The 19467-nt window shown below is 42.1% G+C and overlaps 1 pseudogene; it reads left to right on the top strand.

Moving 5' to 3' along the window:
* The first annotated feature begins 11509 nt into the window (after positions 1–11509).
* Positions 11510–19467, top strand: part of LOC142198590 (uncharacterized) — a 64812-nt pseudogene continuing 56854 nt past the window's right edge.

Here is a 19467-nt window from a genome sequence, read left to right as displayed (position 1 = left end):
GTGTGATTCATTTTTTATTTTTTTTTAAATAGTCTTGGATCACTAAATTTTATGTGCAAAAAAAAAAAAAAAATCAGACATTAACTGCTTCCGGACGACGCATAGACTATTTACATCCAGAAGTGGTTGCCCTATTTTGCAAGGACGTAGCGATATGTCCTAGCAAAATAGGGCAGCTGCTGAAACGGGGAAACGGTTGTAATTACAGCCAGAGCTCACCTAGAGAAGGCAGGAATGGTTTATTACCGTCCCTGCTTTCCCTGATCATTGTGTGCATAACGCTCAATGTTGTGGCTCCCCTCTCACTTCGGAAGTCACTTGATTCATCGGGATCAGAGTCTGTTAGAGCGACGGGCACCTAGAGCTTTGGTAGGGAACGTACGGCTCTCCAGCTGTTGCAAAACTACAACTCCCAGCATGCATATTTGCTCTGCTGTTCTTGGAACTCCTATAGAAGTAAATGGAGCATGCTGGGAATTGCAGTTTCACAGTAGCTGGAGAGCCAAAGGTTCCCTACCCCTGTCCTTGAGGATCCAGATCATCTCTATAGTTATGGACAGTAGGCTGTATTCCTCCTGCAACTGGGGCTACATGTACCAGTACCAGTTACATGGAATATCAGCCTTCTCCCATCAAAGCAATAGAGTTCAGATGTCTCCAAATGAGAGAAAGAAACCACATGGACTCCATAGAATGTAATGGGGTCTGTGTGGTTTCCGCTTGGTTTCCACATGAAACATGCAGAAAGAAAAGTACTGCTTGTAGTACTTTTCCCTCCACATGATTTCTGCGGACACTGCATGGAGAACAAATGGACCTCATTATAGTCTATGGTTTCTTAGCTAACTGCTTTTTAAGGCATATAGGTTTCCTAAGAACCTATCTATAAAAAATAGTGTAGAATACTTTTAGGACTCCTAGGAACCTATCTATAAAACATAGTGTATAACACTGTCAGGGCTCCTAGGAACCTATCTATAAAACATAGTGTAGAATACTGTCAGGGCTCCTAGGAACCTATCTATAAAACATAGTGTAGAACACTATCAGGGCTCCTAGGAACCTATCTATAATACATAGTGTATAATATTGTCAGGGCTCCTAGGAACCTATCTATAATACATAGTGTAGAATACTGTCAGGACTCCTAGGAACCTATCTATAATACATAGTGTAGAACACTGTCAGGGCTCCTAGGAACCTATCTATAATACATAGTGTATAATATTGTCAGGGCTCCTAGGAACCTATCTATAATACATAGTGTAGAATACTGTCAGGACTCCTAGGAACCTATCTATAATACATTGTGTATAATATTGTCAGGGCTCCTAGGAACCTATCTATAAAACATAGTGTAGAACACTGTCAGGGCTCCTAGGAACCTATCTATAATACATAGTGTATAATATTGTCAGGGCTCCTAGGAACCTATCTATAATACATAGTGTAGAACACTGTCAGGGCTCCTAGGAACCTATCTATAAAACATAGTGTAGAACACTGTCAGGGCTCCTAGGAACCTATCCATAAAACATAGTGTAGAACACTGTCAGGGCTCCTAGGAACCTATCCATAAAACATAGTGTAGAACACTGATTCTGACAGGTAAACTCATGTCAGAGTCAGCGCTTCAAAACAGAATCCCATTGACTTCAATGGGTTCCGTCTTACGCGCGCTACACTTTGAAATCAATGGGAGGCTTTTTAACCCATTGATTTCAATGTATTATACCCATTAAACGGAACCCACTGTTTTGGAACGCTGACTCTGACACATGCTTGTTCTTGTTCTGTACCAGTTCTCTGGATTGTGCTCACCCAGGCAATCAGGTTAATTCCCAATTTACACAATTTTAGCTGGGCACTAAAACCAAATATTTTCATTATTATTTGTATTTACTATCCTTATTATTATTGTTCAGAAACTCATTTTATGACAATTTCACAAGTGTATAAGTTTTTCCTGATTCGGTCCCTGTGGCAAAGCTCTATGATGTTTACATTGTAACTTTCACTTGTTTTTGCAGCTTCAGTACCCACAAAATCTAATAAGATGAGTCACCATAGTGTTTACTTAGGGATTTCTTGGAATAGAAATCGCATCTGGCGTCTTTGTTTGGTCTGTGCCATATTTCTTAACATATCCCAGAGAAACTTAGTTTGAATTTGGAAATTAATCTCCTGGGTTTCTCCAGGTTGTTGTTTTATGTGCAATGCACCAGGGACTTAAACTAAATTACAAGTTGAACTTGACTTCCTGCACTGTGATATAGTGTCTCAGGAGTCAATAGAAGTAATTGAATCTGCTGAGTTAACATTCTGTGCCGCAGAAGTTTTAGTGTATGAAGTATCAAATTAAACTTTGCTGCATCTGTATATCAATCTTAAGTTATCACTGGGGTTCCATTGCGATCGCTACTAATTTTCCCAAAATTTTAAGTTTAGCTAAACCTAAAATGTTTGGGGTTTGTAATAGAGATGAGCGAGTAGTACTCGATCAAGTAGGTATTCGATCGAATACTATGGTATTCAAAATACTCGTACTCGAACGAGTACCACTCGCTATTCGAATGTAAAAGTTTGATGCAGAACCAGCATTGATTGGCCGAATGCTATACAGTCGGCCAATCAACGCTGGTTCTTCTCTTACCTTTAGAAGTCTTCTCCGTGCAGCTTCCCCGCGGCGTCTTCCGGCTCTGAATTCACTCTGACAGGCATCGGGCCTGGGCAGAGCCGACTGCGCATGTCTGCTTGTAGTGTGGACATGCGCAGTCGGCTCTGTAAAGGCCCGATGCCTGGCAGAGTGAATTCAGAGCCGGAAGATGCCGCGGGGATGCTGCACAGAGAAGATTTCTCGGAGGATCCAGCCCGACCCTCACTCGTGGACTTGGTAAGTATGATTTGATTGAATGTTGCCTACCCCTGAAATGAGCATTTTCCCCCCATAGACTATAATAGGGTTCGATATTCGATTCGAGTAGTCGAATATTGAGGGAATACTCTAAACGAATATCGAACCTCGAACATTTTACTGTTCTCTCATCTCTTGTTTGTAATATTGTAATAGATAGTACTTACATTTGACTTACGAGTGACTTCAAAGACTACCTTGAAGGCATTATAGGGAAGCCCACTGCTCAAGGTCATTTTATCTTTTGTCTTCATCTATGATGGCTGCTGTTTTTAGTGTTTCATCTAAAAAAAATTCTGGAATCCAAATTCAACTCATGACAAAGTGATTCACTCATCTCTTCTGGAGCTGGGCGAACCTTCCAAGAGTAATTTCATTTTGGGTTTGGGTGGCTTGGGTTCCTCATTTGTTTTGGGTTCAGAACCAGAAGTGAAATTATTATACTGTGGGATTTCTTCAAACCACAGAGTATAATAGGTGGAGGCCCAGGGAAGCGTTAAAATTTTTTAAAAAATTTACATTTATACTCATCTTCTATTGAGTGTATGGTACCAAACTTCTTGGATGACAGCTATCACATTTGCATAAGTTGTATAAATACAGGGTTAAAAAGGATGGTGCAAAATCTGCAGATAAAGTAACATCAGTGGCAAATGGCCAAACTGGATTCTTGCCCATAGAAACAATCACAGGAACTTTAATTTTTCACGAGCCAATTGTGATTACATAGTATGACATAAGGTGGTGACATCCGTAGCAAGAAAAACTTTATTCTAAAAATGGATCTGCTGTGACAGTACAGTAAATCTTTCAGAATAAATTTGGTAAATGTGCTTAATATAGAGACTAGAGATGAGCGAGTAGTGAAGTATTTGATATTCGATATTCGTTTCGAGTAGACCCTCAATATTCGACTATATCGAACCCCATTATAGTCTATGGGGAAAAAATGCTCGTTTCAGGGGAAACCACTATTCGACTAAGGAGAGTCACAAGTCCACTATGACACCCCAGGAAATGATGCCAACACCTCTGGAATGCAACTGGGACAGCAGGGGAAGCATGTCTGGGGGCATCTAACAAGCCCAAGTCCAGTATTACACCACTATCACAGCCTAACAACTAGACACTTTCCACACTCAATAGAACCTCTATGAAAGTGGAAAAATACTTTCCTCTACATTAGTATGGACAGAAACACAAAATGTAAGCTAAAGAAACATTAGCAAGCACCGCTTTAAATCACATTGCCCATGACAACCACAGATGGCATAGGCAATGGGAAATCCAACAACCCCCACTCATTGTGTATGTGTGTGTGATGTGCTGACACCTCTAAATAATACTTTTGTGGCCCTTGAGGTCAGCCCTTCCAAATTAAATTAGAGGACCTTAAGCTGAGCTACTATCAGAGATTGAGGCACTTGAGGTGAGTTGAGCCTTGCACCAGCAGAGTTTTAGGCCCTTTGGGTGAATTGAGCCTTTAAACTGCAGAGTTTTAGTTTTTGGCCCTTGGGGTGAGACAAATTTTTTTTCAGGTCCTTGGGGTGAGCCTTAATGGGGTGGTTTTAAATGTTTTTCAACTGTGATGGTGGTGGTGGAGGAGGAGGAGGTGGAGGACGAGGAACTTGTGAGCTGGAACAGAAACATGGAACTGTGTCTCGTTATTAGCCCGGAGGACAGGACATGCTGGTTGCGAGTCCACAACCACTAAATCACCAAGAGAGGCAGACTGTTGTGTAGTAACACGCCTGGAGGTAGTGGCTGACTGGCTGATGGAAATGCCGCTGGAAGCAATATCCGCTATCCATTGTACCACCTGTTCCTGGTGCTCGGGCCTCATCAGCATTGTACCCTGCACCCTAGTTAACGTTGTGGATGAGCGCACTGCTGGCTGCCCCTCTCTAGTAGCCATTGGATCCGCAGTAGCTCGACTGCGGCCTGGATCCCTAGCTGGATTTCCACGCCCCTGTCCTCGTCCCCGTCCCTTTGTGCTACCCTGACGCATTTTCAGATGTATACAAGTGTTTTTGTTTAAAGTATACACTTGGAGGGTAGATATATTGAGCGTATATCCACTACCCTATATACCGCATGACAGTATACAGGTTTCTTCTCACCCCTATGGGACAGGTATATAGTGTATACGAATGGTAGGGAATTTGAGCACTAAAAAGGGCTTTTGTGAAGGTTTGGCAGGTTGAGTGTATATACTGGAGGTGTATATATACACTTCCTGCAGTTTAGCTTTGAAAAGAGCTGTTGATTTTCAGTTTTCCTGCCTAGCAGAAGCTAAAATCTCTCTCTGACCCTCAGTACGATGTCTCTCCCTATCTCATCAAACCACATCTGACACGAATATGGCTGGCACTATTCTTATAAATCTGAGGTCACCTGATTTCGCCAGCCAATGACTTTTCCCATTTTTTTTTCGATGCCTACGTTTCCCTGCTTCCTGTCCCACCTCCCCTGCACAGTTATTGGTGCAAAAAAAGCTCCAGGGAAGGTGGGAGGGGATACAAATTTTCACTGCGTTTGCCGTGTGGTATTCGATTGGAATGGAATATCTCGAATACTGTAATATTCGATCGAATACCTACTTGATCAAACGCCAAACCGCCAAACCAAACCAGTTATTAAATGGCAAGTGCAAAGCAAGGTCGTATGTGCACGGCGTATCCCCTACATTTACGGTGAATCATCTGTCTAAAGGTTATGTTTAATTACTGTAAATTAATAAAACCCTCGAGACATCAAGTCATGGGAAATACAAGAATAACACAAGTCGGGTGGGAATGTATAGAAGGCCTGTACCGCGTGAAAGTTTCTGGTCTTGCGTTACCTAAGGCATAGATCTTTGCTCTAAGGATTTGGTACGTGCTGTTACTATATATCATTCACTGTATGTCATGTAATGTATTTTATTTGTTGCTTATTATTAGAGATGAGGGAACAGTAAAATGTTCGAGGTTCGATATTCGTTTCGAGTAGTCCCTCAATATTCGACTACTCTAATCGAATATCAAACCCTATTATAGTCTATGGGGGAAAATGCTCGTTTCAGGGGTCGGCAACGTTCGATCAAATGATACTTACCAAGTCCACGAGTGAGGGTCGGGCTGGATCCTCCGAGAAGTTTTCTCCGTGCAGCGTCCCCGCGGCGTCTTCCGGCTCTTCATTCACTCTGCCAGGCATCGGGCCTGGGCAGAGCCGACTGCACATGCCCGCACTACAAGCCAATCAATGCTGGTTCTGCATCAAACTTTTACATTCGAACAGCAAGTGGTACTCGATCGAGTACGAGTATTTCGAATACCATAGTATTCGATCGAATACCTACTGGATCGAATACTACTCGCTCATCTCTACTTATTATATTACTAGCTGTTACCCGCGACTTCGTCTGCGGTGATTGTAGCAGTGGGTATATACAGGCGTGGGTAAGGTTTTCGTACTGTGTATAAGGTATGGGATATGAAATGTAACTTTGTATCTTGTTTTCCTGTAATTCAAAGAATACATGAGACTTTTGTGTTGAAGTTATTTTGTATTTGAGCTGCTATGCGGTGTTCTGAGAAACTTTACATAGTGACTTTGGGACAGAAGTATTTGAAGTTAACCCTTTCCCGCCGATGGCATTTTTTGATTTTCATTTTTGACTCCCCTCCTTCTAAACCCCATAACTTTTTTATTTCTCCGCTCCCAGAGCCATATGAGGTCTTAATTTTTCCTGGGACAAATTTTTCTTCATGATGCCACGATTATTTATTCTATATAATGTACTGGGAAGCAGGGAAAAAATTCAGAATGGGGTGGATTTGAAGAAAAAATGCATTTCTGCGACTTTCTTACGGGCTTTGGTTTTACGGCGTTCACTGTGCAACCAAAATGACCTGTCCCCTGTATTCTGTGTTTCGTTACGATTCCAGGGATACAAAATTTATATGGTTTTATTTACAGTTGGACCCCTTAAAAAAAATCCAAAACTGTGTTAAAAAATTATTTTTTGAAAAGTCGCCATATTCCGACAGCCGTAACTTTGTTATACGTGCGTGTACGGGGATGTATAGGGCGTCCTTTTTTGCGGGACCGGGTGTACTGTGTAGTTCTACCATTTTCAGGAAATGTTATTGCTTTGATCACTTTTTATTCAAATTTTTATCAGAATCAAAACAGTGAAAAAATGGCGGTTTGGCACTTTTGACCATTTTTCCCACTACGGCGTTTACCGAACAGGAAAAATATTTCCATAGATTTGTAGAGCGGGCGATTTCGGACGTGGGGATACCTAACATGTATGTGTTTCACAGTTTTTAACTACTTTTATATGTGTTCTAGGGAAAGGGGGGTGATTTGAATTTTTAATCCTTTTCATTTTTTTTTAATTTTTTTTTGCATTTATTAGACCGCCTAGGGGTATTGACATGGGTGGGCGGTGTCACGGATTGTCAGAGCGGTAAGGGTCGGCAAACATGGCTACTCCGGAGCGTTAAAGAGAGCCTCCTGGAGTATCGTTAAGGTGAGGGGCAAAGTGGTAAAGTATATGTATATAAGATAAGATAAGATAATCCTTTAATAGTCCCACCTTGGGGAAATTTCAGCGTGTTACAGCAGCATAGTAATACAGATACAGGATAATACAGAGTAATATGTTACAGACGTAGACACAGATAAGCTGAGAAGAGAAGATATACTAGGAGTCCATGGCAGCTAAGGAAAAACAGAAGAGAAAGAGGAAGACCTCATATATGATTGTGTGGGGTTAGGGGCGAGGCTGCAGAGGGCAATATGAATTTTGTGACTTGCTATGGTCCAAAGTGTGTGAGATTGCAGAGATGGTGGTGTGAGTTTGGGTTTTGTGGGGGTCCTGGCACAAATGTATGTGCGCTATTGTGACGAAAAGTAGCCTATTGCGCAATCGGGTGTATTAACTATGTTTGTGGAAAATTTCAGCCAAATCGGTGGAGCGGTTTTTCCGTGATTGAGGAACAAACATCCGAACATGCAAACATCCAAACACACAAACCCACAAACCCACAAACTCACAAACTTTCACATTTATAATATTAATAGGATTTCAGCAATGCACCGTATATTGTGATCGCTGCTACCCAATGGCAACGCCCAATACAACTCTGTTCCCAATTAAATGATCTCAGGCTGCAGTTCACATTTCTCCACTGGGAGGTCACACACAGTCACATATAGGATGACATATCACTTTGTGTTGTTTTTAGAAAAGTTGCAGAACTTTCTATATACATATAGAGGAATGTCTAGACAAGAGGACAGATAAGCAAAGCTAGATCTACATAAACAAAATGAAAGCAAATACAAGAACATGTTGTACTTGATAAGCTCAACTAACAGAAAAGCTCAAAAAACAGTTCCAAAAATTTCAACCTATAATCCTGTCCTGTTGATCCAGATGAAGGCAAAATAAAAACCCTATGACGAATTTGTTCCATATTAGGGGAAAAATCCTTTCCGACTCCAAATATTGCTCTAACTATAGTGCGGCAACCAGTCCGTGCATCGGGGTTCCTTCTTTGGAAATTTAGTAGCTAGATAAAGAAGAGCAAAATTCCTAAGATTCGTTTCTGATTCATTTGGATGCCAGATTAGTTCATTTCATTACAAATGGAAAGTGCTTTTCTAGCCTCTCACAATACTGTAAGTGAGACCTTACACCCCATTACAATAATCTAGTTGACCTACACGGAGGAGAAGTTGATTCCTTGTCCAGAGTTTTTTGTTGTTCTGTGTCAATACTGCTCTATTACCTCTCCTTTGTAATTGAATTTCCACCACACCCATCTCCTGCACCTTGTTCATCAAATAGTTAATCTTAACCTTTCCTGTGTGATTGACAGCCTGTCTACCAATCAAGTCTGGGGCAGGTCCTGGGCTCGCTATATACAGGTCATCAGCCCACACAGGTTTTCTGGATGTTGTGACTCTGTCCTGTGACTTTTTACCCACTAAGCTCCTCTGCGACTATTGCATTACTGACCTCTGGGCTTTAGCTTCCCTTGTGACTACTCTTTTGGATTACAATTCTGTACTGCTTTGTCTCTTTTCTTTTTTTTTTTTTTATTAATTTAGCCACATTGATTGAGCCACATATAGGGATTACAATGTACATTTTATTTTATTTTTTATTTAAGTATGTTTGTTCCTGGTGAGATTCAAACACCCAGGATGTCTCTCTGGTTTTGACCCTTACCTTGCTGACTTTGCTTCTGTGTTGCTTTGTCCTGTCTTGTTCTGTGTGCACTTATTTCAGTGAAGGGATCGCCACCAAGTTGTCCCTGTCATTAAGACAGTTGTGGCAATTAGGTAGGGACAAGGGCTGAGTCGAGTTTAGGGCTCACGGTCTCTGTCTTCCCTTCTTCCATTGTTCCAGCAGCAACAGTAGGGAATTGCACAACTAGAAATTCCCTTAGTTATTTATATCAATGTGTTGCACCAATTTTGGGTCCACACTATGGAAACGTCAAAATGTCCCATTTACATCTCATCATTTTTTTGTTCTTGGATTGACTTAAAAATACTATTGTAAAATACTGACCTAAACAAGTATAAAAATTGGTTGCAAAAATTTCGGCTACTGCTCTAACTTCTCATCTACAAAAATATGCCAATGCTAGATTTTCAGTAGAAATCCCAATTTTTTTGTTTTTTTTTACTTTCGTTGTGTGGTCCTCAGTATAAGTTTATTCAAGTTAAAATACTAGATAAAAGAAGGTTCTTATTCTTGTTCCATTTTCTAGGACGGCTGTGAATAATGGCTCTCCGGTCACAGAATTTATTCTTCTTGGACTTACCGATGACCCCAAGTTACAAATCATCCTTTTTGTTCTTTTTCTCTTTATTTTCCTAATGATAATTTCAGGGAACGTTCTTATTATTCTGTTTGCCGTCACAGATATCGCTCTACACAATCCCATGTACTTTTTTCTTGCCAACCTCTCATTTCTGGATACTTTCCACTAAACAGTGGTTATACTACGTATGCTGAGAGACTAATAAAATCTATACATTGTTTAATTCGAGTCTTTCTCCACTGTTTAACCCAATAATTTACACGCTTAGGAATAATGAAATCAAATCAGCTCTAAGGAGAGTCATCGAAAAAGCTACTCATAAGGGTTTTTCATGATAAGCTGAAAACCAATCGTTGGCCAATGGAGGTGTAAAATAAGTTATTCTCTGCGATCCCTAGTCAACTTTACTCTCTGGTGGTGGAATGGGCTGAGACAGAAGTTTTGAGGGTCCAGTGACCCCTATGGCTAATCAATGGACTCAGTGGTCACATGTCTAACTCTACTCCAATAGCCCCCTAAAATGGGCAGGAACATCAGTTTTATGAGGTATAATTTTGATTATATTTTGCAATTTTATAATATGATTGTTGATGCTTTAAATGATGGTTTATCATGCCCAGAAGTTCTTCTCCATGGGATTTTAAAGCTGCAATATATGCTTTTGTGTCTTAGGCGTGTGAATCTGTGAGTGATTGATATCAGCTGAGAATGAGATAGTGGGATGATCCTTCACACTGTGGTGCAAAGACCAACCTGAATCTGAAGTCAGTCTGCTGGCTTGACCTTGGCCCTGACTGTAGGACACCCCTGGTATCATGGTGGGGAGTAGATTTGGTACCTATTCAGGGAAGCTGAAGAAGTGATGCTGCATAAAGCCGCCCACTGAGTCTGGATAGGGTCCTCTGCAGTTCCCTGTTGGTACCCAGGTGGGTTCCTGAGGTCAGAGACTTGTCTAATGTCATTGCCTAAGTGTGTTGATTTGGTTTTATTGAATATATTCCACCTAGACTGTGTGGCCACCCCCTTGAATATTCCCACCCAATTTTACAAATGGTCAGACCCAGTTGTCCTCCATTTTGTGTATGTATGTTGTCTCCAGATCTATCTATCTATCTATCTATCTATCTATCTATCTATCTACCTCATATCTATCTATCTATCTATCTATCTATCTATCTATCTATCTATCTATCTATTATCTATCTATCTATCTATCTATCTATCTATCTATCTACCTCATATCTATCTATCTATCTATCTATCTATCTATCTATCTATTATCTATCTATCTATCTATCTATCTATCTATCTATCTATTATCTATCTACCTACCTATCTACTTTAACATTACTTTGGTAAATCATCCTAACTATAAATTTCAGTTTTTTATCTTTAGATAATGGGTTAGTTTCCCCCTTTTTAGTGGGTATGGGGGCAGTGCTGTGGATTAAGGTACTTTAAATATTGGGAGTATATAACTGTATCTCAGTTATTCATCTTCTGCTATATATTGCAAAATTCAATGAAAAAATATAAAAAAATATAAGACTTGTGTGGAGAATAAAATGTTACGAGATGTCTCCAATGTTCTATTTATTTGTGATTCTAAAAAAAGGAAGTAAAGTAAAGTTCACCATGTAGAGAATGATTAGCCAGGTCTGTGAATTATTTAATGCATCACAAAAACTATAAAAGAAGCAGCAAACAAATATCCACTGAGCCCTGCCAAGATTTAGAGAGTACCTGGCAGCTGATATCAGGAACAGCCATGGACTGCTCGTACTCTACACTGATACTCTATGGGCTATTACTTCTGCTATTTGTATATATTTTAAAACATCTTACGTCATGGACCTCTGATGTTCCTGCTGGAAATTTCCCACCTGGGCCCTGGAAATTGCCAGTGATTGGAAACATGCACATGATAAATCTCAAGAGACCAAGTGAATCTCTGATGAAGGTAATTTATGATATACAATCTCCTATACAAAATCTTGTATATGCATCCTATATATACAGCTATATAGAGCAGAGAGATTGTAGGTATTTTAGTTTTCCCTGAGCCGGGTCAGGAGTTGACTAAAGACAACAGTGAGTGCTAGCCATCTCATGCACTGATTTCAGTCTTCTGAAAAGAGATTTCTGGGACTTGCAGATATGCTCACCCTTACAGAAGTTATACTCCTAAAATATGTATCCCCTATCCATACAATAAAAAAATAAATTGTGGATCTTTGGGGTCTGGTCCCAAAAAGCCCCACCAATCCAGAAAACAGGGAGTGTTATATCCATGTTGTGAATGCAGTTTTGATAAAGACTAGAGATGAGCGACTACCGTTCGGATCAGCCGATCCGAACAGCACGCTCCATAGAAATGAATGGATGCACCTGGTACTTCCGCTTTGACGGCGGCCGGCCGCTTAACCCCCCGTGTGCCGGCTACGTCCATTTATTTCTATGCGAGCGTGCTGTTCGGATCGGCTGATCCGAACAGTACTCGCTCATTTCTAAAGACGCTAACCCCCTAGTTCCTAGTCATTACAATGGGAGTGTGGGTTTGGCTGCCTTCAGATTTAATGAACTATCTTTAAGATATTGTAGGTCATTAATATCAGATTGGTGGGGGTCCAAATTCCAGCACCCTTAAGTTCAAGGAGCCTTTTTGTTGTATTCCATTGTATTCCAAGGACAGTACCTACAGTACCACACAATAATAAGCTATGCCTGGTGTGCAAACCAATCCCGTTCCCTTAAATGGGACTGATCTGCAGAAAGGCCATCTGACCATTGGAAGATATGCCATGGCCTGAAGTGGAGACTGCAGAGCTTACCCAAGTGCTGCAACCCTATTCAAACAACTGATCAGAGGGAGTGTACCCCTTCAATAGTACTATTACTAATACAGCATATAGTATTACTACTACTACTATTATTACTACTACTGTGGATTATTATTATTATTTTTTTATTATATTTTTTTTACAGCACATAGTATTACTACTGCTACTATATTACTACAGTGGATTATTATTATTTCTACAGCACATAGTACTACTACTGCTACTATATTACTACAGTGGATTATTATTATTTCTACAGCACATAGTACTACTACTGCTACTATATTACTACAGTGGATTATTATTGCCCACCGTTTTCCCAGGGGAAAATGGATACTGCCATTTTGGGTAGGATCTCTGGTGCCTGAAACAATATTTGGGGCTGTTGATCTGTTGCCATAATAACTGGGAACCTAATGAAGGCTCCCAGGCTTGTCTGTTATACAAATGTTACAATGAATGTACCCCACGATTGTGAGGTTACTATAAGCTCCCCTGCACTCAGGGCTTGAAGCTCTACAGCTTGGATCACTGGGTCCTTCTTCTAAATATCCCCTGAACGAGCACTTATGTGAAACGCGTTGGTAGGAGACATTAACAGGGCTGTTAGGGTTAGTTTTGGGAGAGCTATTTTTGGGGTGACAGGTTGTTTTAGCATTGTTCTCCTGTACCCGATGTGTTTCCCTTGCTGCGTGACCTTAGTGTGTGATGCTTCATTACCTACTGGAACTGGTAAGAATGTTCCATTATTTTTAATACACCTTTTTTGTTGATTATGGGGTTGTTTTTTATTGGGACTCAATAAATGTTTTATCTGTTGTATATTATATTGGAGGATGTGTGTTTACTAGTTAATGATTCTGAGATCTGTGAGGAAGTTAATGAAGTTAATTAGCATCGTAATGCATTGCATTAGTGATCAGACCCCCTAGGGTTCAAGAAGACTCCATCACCACACAATGGCAACATCCATGGCTAGGCGTTTTATATGGCTATGATTCATAACTCATCATTGTCATCATTGACCTAAAACCTCTTTAGCCCCTCATGAATGGCAGAGGACCATATGCAAGGCTTATAGGAAAGCCCATTGTCCAAATCCTTCTTCTCTGTGTTTTTCTGGCATACCATAAAAGGGTGCGTTTTGCAGCAATCTGGATGCATTACTTTTTGTCAATGATTTGGATGTGTCTACTGGTCTTTACATGGGAGAAATGTGGAATGAGGATGGACTGTAATTATTACATAATAAAAAAGAACCGATCTACCTGTGCCAAAACACTTTTGTAGCTCTTACCAAAACATGAAAGGGTAAAAAATATGCAAATCTATTCTCCAGGATGTAATTAGGAGAACAGTGCCTCTGTATGCCGCCCCCTAGAAGGCAGCCTCCTTAACATCATGCATGACTCAGTTAATAAGCCTACTATCATGATGCAGATTTAATTGCCAAATTAGTATTTCTATTCCAAAAGGAACAGATTCCCAGCTATGGACAGTGCTGTTTTGGTCTTTTTGGACCTCCTCAGCATAGCGCAGGGATACTGATTTGGCAGAGTGGGAGACTATTGTCTATAGTCTCCAAAACATGAAAGGCATGAAAATTGTGGTATTAAAAGGAAACTTCAAATGTAAGAGAGACAGGAGTGTCTGAGTATAAATTCACAATGCCATTTGGCACACTAAGAGCAGGGGAGAATTTGTCTCATTGAATCTTATCTTATTCTACTTCTCTTAAAGGGGTTATCCACTTTCATATACTGATTGACTATCCCTATATTAGATCTGTGAGGGTCTGACATCCAGGATCCCCACTTATCAACTGCTCCAAGACAACACAGCTACCAGTAATATTCACTCGCTGTAGAAACTGTGGTGTGGTGACTTTAGGTACTGCACTGCTGTATCATAGACTCCAATAAGTACCTAAAGTCACCACTACAGTTTGTAGGGCAAGTAAACATTAAAGTGAGACATGATGTTCCGAGCAGATGATCCTCACCACAGATATAATATTAATGGCCAACCCCAAAGATTAAGGCGAATACTCTCTGGCCTGATGGAGGTATTGTAACCATGGACCAGATATCAACAGGAGGACAATACATTTTCTACACTCCTTATTTAAGACCTGCTGCAAAATGTGTTGCTCCAGTTGTTTACTCCTTATTAGAGATGAGCGAACACTAAAATGTTCGAGGTTCGAAATTCGATTCGAACAGCCGCTCACTGTTCGAGTGTTCGAATGGGTTTCGAACCCCATTATAGTCTATGGGGAACATAAACTCGTTAAGGGGGAAACCCAAATTCGTGTCTGGAGGGTCACCAAGTCCACTATGACACCCCAGGAAATGATACCAACACCCTGGAATGACACTGGGACAGCAGGGGAAGCATGTCTGGGGGCATAAAAGTCACTTTATTTCATGGAAATCCCTGTCAGTTTGCGATTTTCGCAAGCTAACTTTTCCCCATAGAAATGCATTGGCCAGTGCTGATTGGCCAGAGTACGGAACTCGACCAATCAGCGCTGGCTCTGCTGGAGGAGGCGGAGTCTAAGATCGCTCCACACCAGTCTCCATTCAGGTCCGACCTTAGACTCCGCCTCCTCCGGCAGAGCCAGCGCTGATTGGCCGAAGGCTGGCCAATGCATTCCTATGCGAATGCAGAGACTTAGCAGTGCTGAGTCAGTTTTGCTCAACTACACATCTGATGCACACTCGGCACTGCTACATCAGAGCCGAGGGTGCACTTGAACCCTTGTGCAGCCTCGGCTCTGCTACATCAGAGCCGAGGGTGCGCTTGAACCCTTGTGCATACTCTGCTTCATCAAGCTAATAGAATGCATTGGCCAGCGCTGATTGGCCAATGCATTCTATTAGCCCGATGAAGTAGAGCTGAATGTGTGTGCTAAGCACACACATTCAGCACTGCTTCATCAAGACAATACAATGCATTAGCCAGTGCTGATTGGCCAGAGTACGGAATTCGGCCAATCAGCGCTGGCCAATGCATTCTATTAGCCCGATGAAGTAGAGCTGAATGTGTGTGCTAAGCACACACATTCAGCACTGCTTCATCAAGCCAATACAATGCATTAGCCAGTGCTGATTGGCCAGAGTACGGAATTCGGCCAATCAGCGCTGGCTCTGCTGGAGGAGGCGGAGTCTAAGATCGCTCCACACCAGTCTCCATTCAGGTCCGACCTTAGACTCCGCCTCCTCCGGCAGAGCCAGCGCTGATTGGCCGAAGGCTGGCCAATGCATTCCTATGCGAATGCAGACTTAGCAGTGCTGAGTCAGTTTTGCTCAACTACACATCTGATGCACACTCGGCACTGCTACATCAGATGTAGCAATCTGATGTAGCAGAGCCGAGGGTGCACTAGAACCCCTGTGCAAACTCAGTTCACGCTAATAGAATGCATTGGCCAGCGCTGATTGGCCAATGCATTCTATTAGCCCGATGAAGTAGAGCTGAATGTGTGTGCTAAGCACACACATTCAGCACTGCTTCATCAAGCCAATACAATGCATTAGCCAGTGCTGATTGGCCAGAGCACGGAATTCGGCCAATCAGCGCTGGCCAATGCATTCTATTAGCCCGATGAAGTAGAGCTGAATGTGTGTGCTAAGCACACACATTCAGCACTGCTTCATCAAGCCAATACAATGCATTAGCCAGTGCTGATTGGCCAGAGTACGGAATTCGGCCAATCAGCGCTGGCTCTGCTGGAGGAGGCGGAGTCTAAGGTCGGACCTGAATGGAGACTGGTGTGGAGCGATCTTAGACTCCGCCTCCTCCAGCAGAGCCAGCGCTGATTGGCCGAATTCCGTACTCTGGCCAATCAGCACTGGCTAATGCATTGTATTGGCGTGATGAAGCAGTGCTGAATGTGTGTGCTTAGCACACACATTCAGCTCTACTTCATCGGGCTAATAGAATGCATTGGCCAGCGCTGATTGGCCGAATTCCGTACTCTGGCCAATCAGTGCTGGCCAATGCATTCTATTAGCTTGATGAAGCAGAGTGTGCACAAGGGTTCAAGCGCACCCTCGGCTCTGATGTAGCAGAGCCGAGGCTGCACAAGGGTTCAAGCGCACCCTCGGCTCTGATGTAGGAGAGCCGAGGGTGCACTTGAACCCTTGTGCACCCTCAGCTCTGCTACATCAGAGCCGAGGGTGCGCTTGAACCCTTGTGCACACTCTGCTTCATCAAGCTAATAGAATGCATTGGCCAGCGCTGATTGGCCAATGTATTCTATTAGCCTGATGAAGTAGAGCTGAATGTGTGTGCTAAGCACACACATTCAGCTCTACTTCATCGGGCTAATAGAATGCATTGGCCAGCGCTGATTGGCCAGAGTACGGAACTCGACCAATCAGCGCTGGCTCTGCTGGAGGAGGCGGAGTCTAAGATCGCTCCACACCAGTCTCCATTCAGGTCCGACCTTAGACTCCGCCTCCTCCGGCAGAGCCAGCGCTGATTGGCCGAATTCCGTACTCTGGCCAATCAGCACTGGCTAATGCATTGTATTGGCTTGATGAAGCAGTGCTGAATGTGTGTGCTTAGCACACACATTCAGCTCTACTTCATCGGGCTAATAGAATGCATTGGCCAATCAGCGCTGGCCAATGCATTCTATTAGCGTGAACTGAGTTTGCACAGGGGTTCTAGTGCACCCTCGGCTCTGCTACATCAGATTGCTACATCTGATGTAGCAGTGCCGAGTGTGCATCAGATGTGTAGTTGAGCAAAACTGACTCAGCACTGCTAAGTCTCTGCATTCGCATAGGAATGCATTGGCCAGCCTTCGGCCAATCAGCGCTGGCTCTGCCGGAGGAGGCGGAGTCTAAGGTCGGACCTGAATGGAGACTGGTGTGGAGCGATCTTAGACTCCGCCTCCTCCAGCAGAGCCAGCGCTGATTGGTCGAGTTCCGTACTCTGGCCAATCAGCGCTGGCCAATGCATTCTATTAGCCCGATGAAGTAGAGCTGAATGTGTGTGCTTAGCACACACATTCAGCTCTACTTCATCAGGCTAATAGAATACATTGGCCAATCAGCGCTGGCCAATGCATTCTATTAGCTTGATGAAGCAGAGTGTGCACAAGGGTTCAAGCGCACCCTCGGCTCTGATGTAGCAGAGCTGAGGGTGCACAAGGGTTCAAGTGCACCCTCGGCTCTCCTACATCAGAGCCGAGGGTGCGCTTGAACCCTTGTGCAGCCTCGGCTCTGCTACATCAGAGCCAAGGGTGCGCTTGAACCCTTGTGCACACTCTGCTTCATCAAGCTAATAGAATGCATTGGCCAGCACTGATTGGCCAGAGTACGGAATTCGGCCAATCAGCGCTGGCCAATGCATCCCTATGGGAAAAAGTTTATCTCACAAAAATCACAATTACACACCCGATAGAGCCCCAAAAAGTTATTTTTAATAACATTCCCCCCTAAATAAAGGTTATCCCTAGCTATCCCTGCCTGTACAGCTATCCCTGTCTCATAGTCACAAAGTTCACATTCTCATATGACCCGGATTTGAAATCCACTATTCGTCTAAAATAGAGGTCACCTGATTTCGGCAGCCAATGACTTTTTCCAATTTTTTTCAATGCCCCCAGTGTCGTAGTTCCTGTCCCACCTCCCCTGCGCTGTTATTGGTGCAAAAAAGGCGCCAGGGAAGGTGGGAAGGGAATCGAATTTTGGCGCACTTTACCACGTGGTGTTCGATTCGATTCGAACATGGCGAACACCCTGATATCCGATCGAACATGTGTTCGATAGAACACTGTTCGCTCATCTCTAATCATTATAGTTCTGCTTTTCATCTCTTGTCTTATTTACCACACCATTCCTATGTCTTTTTGTGACTCTTCAGATATTGTATTATACCATCCTGATGAAGAGAACTAAATATTCCAGAAAGCTTGCTATTAGTCTTCATCTTTTCATTTATTCAGCCAAACAAGATACCAACTAGACAACTCTTTTAGATTTATTGTCCCTTAATGGATGGCGGGATAAGAAGCTTTTGGGTGTATCTCAAGGTATTAGATCTCCCTGAGGAAATGTAGCTCCAGAGCATGAACTTCAAATCTTTATGAACCAGTTAGGTCTTTTTATTGGAAACCAGTAATTCCTAGAGATGGGCAGAAGCAGGAGTGCTATTATTATACTCCGAAATCTCTTCAAGTATAAGTGGATGCCAAGGAGAGGTGAGTAAGAATAACAAAGTTATAGTAACCTTTAATCACCTTCCCTTGGCCTCTACTTGTTACACTCAAAGGTCTCTAATAATAGTGTTATTGCCGAAAATAATATAATAGAAATATCTGAACCCTTATAAAATTTCTTATTTTATTTCAGCTTGCAGAAACCTACGGCCCTATATACAGTATTCAAATGGGTAGCGTGAAAATGGTGGTTCTGTCTGGGTATGAAACCGTAAAGAGTGCTCTTGTGGATTACGCAGACGAATTTGCAGAAAGACCTCATATCCCAATATTCGAAGAGATTAACATTGGATGTGGTAATCTATTGAAACTATAATCTACTTTTATACCTTTGTACTCAGTTATGTATGTTTTTTTTCAGATGCTCATATACAGATGTAACAAAGTTTAACATTACAATATTTTTTTCATGAGATTTCAATCGCATCTGTTCTCTTCTGTGTTGAGTGTTAGCAGTGTAATGTTAGACTTTCCTACTTTTTAAAAAAAAAATATAGATTGTGAGCCCCACAATGTACACTTTTTTCCCCCTTATCAGTATGTCTTTTTGGAATATGGGATGGAAATCCAAGCAAACATGGGTAGAACATACTGTATAATCAACATCACTCCGCACAGAGAACTAAATGATCCTGAAGTCTTTCTTTCTCTTCT

The sequence above is a fragment of the Leptodactylus fuscus genome, chromosome 3 (assembly GCF_031893055.1).
Source record: "Leptodactylus fuscus isolate aLepFus1 chromosome 3, aLepFus1.hap2, whole genome shotgun sequence".
Taxonomy (NCBI): Eukaryota; Metazoa; Chordata; class Amphibia; order Anura; family Leptodactylidae; genus Leptodactylus; species Leptodactylus fuscus.
The sequence above is the reverse complement of the archived record's forward strand: the minus strand, read 5'-3'. Positions and strand labels throughout refer to the sequence as shown.